We start from the raw sequence: 6416 nt of genomic DNA on the forward strand, positions 1-6416 counted from the left end.
AACACATGAAAAAATCCTCAACATCACTCATCATCAGGGAAATACAAATCAAAACCACAATAAGATTTTACTTCACACCTGTCAGAATGGCTAACATGAACAACTCAGGCAACAACAGATGTTGGCGAGGATGTTGAGAAAAAGGATCTCTTTTGCACTGCTGGTGAGAATACAGACTGGTGCAGCCACTGTGGAAAACAGTATGGAATTTCCTCAAAAACCTAAAAATAGAACTACCCTATGATGCAGCAATTGCATTACTAGGTATTTATCCAAGAGATACAGGTATTCTGCTTCGAAGGGACACATGCACCCCAATGTTTATAGCAGCACTATCAACAATAGCCAAAGCATGGAAAGAGCCCAAATGTCCATCAATGGATGAATGGATAAAGAAGATGTGGTGTGTGAGTGTATGTATATGTGTATATATATATATATACATACATACACACTCACACAATATGGAGTATTACTTGGCAATCAAAAAGAATGAAATCTTGCCATTTGCAACTACATGAATGGAACTAGAGGGTATTATGCTAAGCGAAATTAGAGAAACACAAAAATCATATGACTTCACTCATATGAGGACTTTAAGAGACAAAAAAGATGAACATAATAGAAGGGAAGCAAAAGTAGTATAAAAACAGGGAGGAGGCAAAACATAAGAGATTCTTAAATATGGAGAAGAAACAGAGGGTTACTGGAGGGATTGTGAGTGGGGACATGGGCTAAATGGGCAAGGGGCATTAAGGAATCTACTCCTGCAATCCTCGTTGCACTATATGCTAACTAACTTGGATGTAAATTACAAAAATAAATTGACAAAAAAAGAACGTGTTATTGACAAATAAATCATTAGAAGAGAACAGCAAGCCAAGAAATAGACGAACACATATATAGATTCCAATTTTTATAAAGAGGGCATTGCAAAGCAAAGCAATGGAGAAGAGCTCTGCTTTTCAATAAATAGTGCTGAAGGAATTGCATATTCATGTGAAGGAAAGTTGGTTCACTCCTTTACACCATACACAAAACAAATTCCAGATCAAAGATCCAAATGTGAGCATATGAGAATATTGTCATAGTTTTGTACAATACGCTATAAAAAGCACCTAAGTATAGAGAAGAAAATGAATACACTTGACCATATTAAAACTAAATTCGTTCATTATAAATCACTATCACAATGTGAAAAGGCAAGTAAGTGAGGAGAGAGGCATGTATCATCAACAAAAAGGGCTGTATTCAAATTTATAAATACATTTTGTGATCCATTAAGAAAAAGACATACACCCAAAAGAAAAATTAGCAATAAACTTGAATGGGCATTTCAACAAAGATTAAAGTTAAAGCCAACAGCATGTAAAAGGGGACTCAGTCTCATTCTTAGTCAGGAAATTGCAAATTAAAGTCACAAGAAATGATTAGTACACCCCTACTTAGACGGACAAAAATTTAAAAATCTGACAAGAACTATGAGATGTTTAGGGTTACAGAAACAATCTTATACTGCTGGAAGTATAAATTTTTACATTTTTGAAAAAGTTGGCCTTACCTTCTAGTACTAATGATACATATATTCTATGTCCCAAGAGTGTCAATGTTTGGTATTTACCCTAAAGAAACTTGTGATTTTGAGGATCAAGATACATGGATAAGAATGTTCATAACAGCATTGCTCAAAATGCCCTGAAACTGGAAGTGCACAAAAAAATTTATTAACACTAGTGTGGATTTAAAATGTGGTATGTTTGTATAAAGTGAAATTGTATACATCAACACAAATAGATGAATGCAGCTGCAAAAACAACATAGCTTATCTTAACATAAATTTGAACAAAAGAAGACACACACAAAAACATACACAGAATGATTCCATCTACATAAAGTTCAAAATATGCAAAACTAATATTATGGTATGTGTGTATACACATATATACTTATATGTGATTATCTTTAAAATTAAGATGATAAACCTATAGAGTGAAGCAGGGGTTTGTAATCAGGAAGGCAACACAGGAGGACATCAGGGTCTCTAGTATCCTTACATCATTCTAATCTTGATAGGTGTGGTTTTATACAAGTTAATTCATTAACTATTCACTTAGAAGTTCGGATTGTTTCAGTGCATGTTTTATTTTAAATAAAGATGGTATCTCATCCCTCCAAAAAAAATAAAGGAAATGTTGAAGACTTGCCTTTGAAATAGTTTCAATCTGATAAGGGACCAAGTTGAAAAACAATTACTTTTTCCTGGTTGAGTATAATAAAGGCTATGATAGGATTGTCCTTTCTTCTGAGATGACACATATAAATGACCAATTAAACTTTGCCTGAAGCAGGAGTCTAAGTATTAAAAAGCTTGTTCTTGGGGCGCCTGGGTGGCTTGGTCGGTTAGGCATCCGACTTCAGCTCAGGTCATGATCTCACAGTCCCTGAGTTCGAGCCCCATGTCGGGCTCTGTGCTGACCGCTCAGAGCCTGGAGCCTGTTTCAGATTCTGTGTCTCCCTCTCTCTCTGCCCCTCCCATGTTCATCCTCTCTCTCTGTCTCAAAAATAAATAAATGTTAAAAAATAAATAAATAAAAAGCTTGTTCTTTCTCATACTAACCCATTTATAGATGCCTTTCCTACCCTTCCATGCAAATAGGACACCTATTATATAAGGATTGGTAGTGTAGGAAACAGAATAAATGTTCCAAATCATGAATTCCATTATGAAAAGCCTGAACAGATTAAATCAGGACATATTAGAAATTACACATGATCTGATGGAAGATGGCTGGCTTACCTCGTCCTGCTGATCACTTAGATTCTACCCACATCTGCCTAAATAACCCAGAAAACTGCTAGAAGACTAGCAGAACGGACTCTCTGGAGCCAAGCATAGACAAGAAGCCCATGGAAGAGGGTAGGAAGGGGAGAGAGGCGGTGCACGCTACACAGACTGGCGGGAGGGAGCCAGGGTGGTGGAGGGGCAGCCCGCCTGCAAGGCAGAGCCCCCAAAGTCTGGCTTGCAAAAGTGGAGGGGCCGGACTCCATGAGTTCTGACAGCCAGTGGGACATAACATCTGGAATGTTAAAACTCAACAGCTCTGCTTGGAGAGCGGGAGGGCGAGAGGACACCGTGAGGGAGAGGTGTTGAGCCCCGGAAGACAGAGCTCAGCTCAGTGGGGAACAAAGGCTCTGGCAAGCACCATATCCCTCTCCCATCCCCCAGCTGAAATGCCAAAGGGAACTAGTGCCCATCACCGAACTTGCTTGCACCATGCAAACACCCAATGCTGTGCTTCTGTGGATCCTCCCTCCCAGTGCTGCAGGGCCCCTCCCACAGGGGACCACTGATGGCAAAGGGAGCTAAGCCTGCCCCTCCCTCCCCTGTTCACCTTGCGGATCCACCCCGGCTAATACGCCCTTGGCCAGATCCAATCGAAACAGCACAACAAGCCTGGCAGTGTGCAAGTAGCCCAGATGGGGGCCACACTACTCCACAGTGATTCCTGCCCCTGGGAGAGGGGAAGATAAGGTACACACCAGTCTGACTGCAGCCCCACCAGTGGGCTGGGGGCAGACATCGGGTCTGACTGCAGCCCTGCCCACCAACACAAGTTACTCCAGACAGCACAGGGGAAGCCCCTGCATTTTGGACCTAATGCAGGACTACCAAAAATGACAAAATGGAAGAATTCTCCTCAAAAGAAACTCCAGGAAGTAGCGACAGCTAACAAATTGATCAAAACAGATTTAAGCAGTATGATGGAACAAGAATTTAGGATAATGGTCATAAAATTAATTTCTGGGCTTCAAAAAAGCACAGAGAACAAAAGAGAATCTTTGCTACAGAGATCAAGGGACTAAGAAATAATCATGAGGAGCTACAAAATGCTATAAATGAGGTGCAAAATAAAATCGAGGCAGCCATAGCACGGATTGAAGAAGCAGAAGAGAGAATAGGTGAATTAGAAGATAAAATTATGGAAAAAGAGGAAGCTGAGAAAAAGAGAGATAAAAACATCCAGGAGTATAAGGGGAGAATTAGACAATTCAGTGATGCAATCAAACGGAACAATATCCGTATAATAGGGATTCCAGAGGAGGAAGACAGAGAGAAAGAGGATGAAGGTATACTTGAACAAATCATAGCTGAGAACTTCCCTGATCTGGAGAAGGAAAAAGGCATTGAAATCCAAGAGGGACAGAACTCCCTTCAGACATAACTTGAATTGATCTTCTGCATGACATATCTTAGTGAAACTGGCAAAATACAAGGATAAAGAGAAAATTTGAAAGCAGCTAGGCATAAACACGCTCTAACTTACAAAGGTAGACACATAAGAATAGTGTCAAACCTATCTACCGAAACTTGGAAGGCCAGAAAGGAATGGCAGGAAATCTTCAATGTGATGATGAGAAAAATATGCAGCCGAGAATCCTTTATCCAGCAAGTCTGTCATTCAGAATAGAAGGAGAGATAAAGGTCTTCCCAAAGAAACAAAAACTGAAGGAATTCATCACCACTAAACCAGTCCTACAAGAGATCCTAAGATGGATTCTGTGAGTGAAATGCTGCAAGACCCACAAGTACCAGAGACATAACTACAAGCACGAAACCTACAGATACTGCAATGACTCTAAACCCATATCTTTCCATAATAACTCTGAATGTAAATGGACTAAATGCTCCAACCAAAAGACATAGGGTATCAGAATGGATAAAAAACAGGACCCATCTATTTGCTGTCTACAAGAGACTCATTTTAGACCTGAGGACACCTTCAGATTGAAAGTGAGGGGTCATACTACTGGAAGTCAAAAGAAAGCTGGAGTAGCCATACTTATAGCAGACAAACTAGACTTTAAATTAAATGTTATAACAAGAGATGAAGAAGGGCATTATATAATCATTACAGAGACTATCCATCAGGAAGAGCTAACAATTATAAATGTCTATGTGCTGAATACGAGAGCCCACAAATATATAAACGATTAATCACAAACATAAGCAACCTTATTGATAAGAATGTGGTTATTGCAGAGGACTTTAATACCCCACTTACAACAATGGATAGATCAAGTAGACACAGGATCAATAAACAAACAAGGGCCTTGTATGATACATTGGATCTGATGGACTTGACACATATATTTAGAGCTCTGAATCCCAAAGCAACAGAATATACTCCTTTCTTGAGTGCACATGGTACATTCTGCAAGATAGATCGCACACTAAGTCACAAAACAGCCCTTCATAAGTATAAAAGAATTGAGATCATACCATGCACACTTTCAGACCACAATGCTATGAAACTTGAAATCAATCACGGGAAAAAGTCTGGAAAACCTCCAAAAGCATGGAGGTTAAAGAACACCCTACTAAACAATGAATGGGTCAACCAGGCAATTAGGGAAGAAATTAAAAAATAGATGGAAACAAATGAAAATGAAAATACAACAATCCAAATGCTTTGGGATATAGAGAAGGCAGTCCTGGGAGGAAAATACATTGCAATCCAGACCCATCTCAAGAAACAAGAAAATCCCAAATACAAAATCTAACAGCACACCTAAAGGAAATAGAAGCAGAACAGCAAAGACACCCCAAACTCAGCAGAAGAAGAGAAATAATAAAGATCAGAGCAGAAATAAACAATATAGAATCTAAAAAACTGTAGAGCAGACCAATGAAACCAACAGTTGGTTTTTTGAAAAAAAAATAAACAAAATTGATAAACCTCCAGCCAGGCTTCTCAAAAGAAAAGGGAGAAGACCCAAAGAGATAAAATCATGAATGAAAATGGAATGATTACAGCCGATTCCTCAGAAATACACACAATTATCAGGGAATACTATGAGAAATTATATGCCAACAAACTGGACTACCTGGAAGAAATGGACAGATGCCTAAGCACCCACCCACTTCCAAAAGTCAAGCAGGAAGAAGTAGAAAACTTGAACAGACCCATAACCAGCAAAGAAATTGAATCAGTTATCAAAAATCTCTCAACAAATGAGTCCAGGACCAGATGGCTTCCCTGGGGAATTGTACCAGACATTTAAAACAGCGATTATACCTATCCTTCTCAAGCTGTTCCAAAAAATAGAAAGGGAAGGAAAACTTCCAGACCCCTTCTATGAAGCCAGCATTACTTTGATTCCCAAACCAGTCAGAGACCCAGGAAAAAAAGAGAACTACAGGCCAATATCCCTGATGAATATGGATGCAAAAATCGTCAGCAAGATACCAGCAAATCGAATTCAACAGCATACAGAAAGAATTATTCGCCATGATCAAGTGAGATTCATTCCTGGGCTGCAGGCCTGGTTCAACATTCACAAATCAGTCGATGTGATACATCACATTGATAAAAAAGATAAGAACCATATGATCCTGTCAATCGATGCAGAAAATT

Source organism: Neofelis nebulosa, chromosome 10 (genome assembly GCF_028018385.1).
Source record: "Neofelis nebulosa isolate mNeoNeb1 chromosome 10, mNeoNeb1.pri, whole genome shotgun sequence".
NCBI lineage: Eukaryota > Metazoa > Chordata > Mammalia > Carnivora > Felidae > Neofelis > Neofelis nebulosa.